We start from the raw sequence: 2,100 nt of genomic DNA, 5'->3' as shown, positions 1-2,100 counted from the left end.
TAACTTTAACTTTAACTTTAACCTTAACTTTATTTTTAACTTTAACTTTAACTTTCGCTTTAACTTTAACTTTAACTTTCACTTTAACTTTAACTTTATTTTTAACTTTAACTTTAACTTTAACTTTCGCTTTAACTTTAACTTTAACTTTAACTTTAACTTTAACTTTAACTTTAACTTTTACTTTAACTTTGACTTTGACTTTAACTTTAACTTTCATTTTAACTTTAACTTTAACTTTCGCTTTAACTTTGTACATTCACTTTAACTTTAACTTTAACTTTAACTTTAACTTTAACTTTAACTTTAACTTTAACTTTAACTTTAACTTTAACTTTAACTTTAACTTTAACTTTAACTTTAACTTTAACTTTAATTTTAACTTTAACTTTAACTTTAACTTTAACTTTAACTTTAACTTTAACTTTAACTTTAACTTTAACTTTAACTTTAACTTTAACTTTAACTTTAACTTTAACTTCAACTTTAACTTTAACTTTAACTGTGACTTTAACTTTAACTTTAAATTTAACTTTAACTTTAACTTTAGCTTTAACTTTAACTTTAACTTTAACTTTAACGTTAACTTTAACTTTAACTTTAACTTTAACTTTAACTTTAACTTTAAATTTAACTTTAACTTTAACTTTAACAACTTTAACTTTAACTTTAACGTTAACTTTAACTTTAACTTTAACTTTAACTTTAAATTTAACTTTAACTTTAACTTTAATTTACACTTTAACTTTAACTTTAACTTTAACTTTAACTTAACTTTAACTTTAACTTTAACTGTAACTTTAAATTTAACTTTAACTTTAACTTTAACAACTTTAACTTTAACTTTAACGTTAACTTTAACTTTAACTTTAACTTTAACTTTAACTTTAATTTTAACTTTAACTTTAATTTACACTTTAACTTTAACTTTAACTTTAACTTTAACTTTAACTTAACTTTAACTTTAACTTTAACTTTAACTTTAACTTTAACTTTAACTTTAACTTTAACTTTAACTTTAACTTTAACTTTAACTTTAACTTTAACTGTAACTTCAACTTTAACGTTAACTTTAACTTTAACTTTAACTTTAACTTTAACTTTAACTTTAACTTTAACTTTAATTTACACTTTAACTTTAACTTTAACTTTAACTTTAACTTTAACTTTAACTTAACTTTAACTTTAACTTTAACTTTAACTGTAACTTTGACCTTAACTTTAACTGTAACTTCAACTTTAACTTTAACTTTAATTTACACTTTAACTTTAACTTTAACTTTAACTTTAATTTACACTTTAACTTTAACTTTAACTTTAACTTTAACTTTAACTTTAACTTTAACTTTAACTTTAACTTTAAATTTAACTTTAACTTTAACAACTTTAACTTTAACGTTAACTTTAACTTTAACTTTAACTTTAACTTTAACTTTAACTTTAACTTTAACTTTAACTTTAACTTTAACTTTAACTTTAACTTTAATTTACACTTTAACTTTAACTTTAACTTTAACTTTAACTTAACTTTAACTTTAACTTTAACTTTAACTTTAACTTTAACTTTAACTTTAACTTTAACTTTAACTTTAACTTTAACTTTAACTTTAACTTTAACTTTAACTGTAACTTTAACCTTAACTTTAACTGTAACTTCAACTTTAACTTTGACTTTAACTTTAAATCTAATTTTAACTTTAACTTTAACTTTGACTTTAACTTTAACTTTAACTTTAACTTTAACTTTAACTTTAACTTTAACTTAACTTTAACTTTAACTTTAACTTTAACTTTAACTTTAACTTTAACTTTAACTTTAACTTTAACTTTAACTTTAACTTTAACTTTAACTGTAACTTTAACCTTAACTTTAACTGTAACTTCAACTTTAACTTTGACTTTAACTTTAAATCTAATTTTAACTTTAACTTTAACTTTGACTTTAACTTTAACTTTAACTTTAACTTTAACTTTAAATTTAACTTTAACTTTAACTTTAACTTTAATTTTAACTTTAACTTTAACTTTAACTTTAACTTTAACTTTAACCTTAACTTTAACTTTAACTTTCATTTTAAATTTATCTTTATTTTTAACTTT

Source organism: Eurosta solidaginis, unplaced genomic scaffold (assembly GCF_040869045.1).
Source record: "Eurosta solidaginis isolate ZX-2024a unplaced genomic scaffold, ASM4086904v1 ctg00001045.1, whole genome shotgun sequence".
NCBI lineage: Eukaryota > Metazoa > Arthropoda > Insecta > Diptera > Tephritidae > Eurosta > Eurosta solidaginis.
This window is presented reverse-complemented; position numbering follows the sequence as displayed.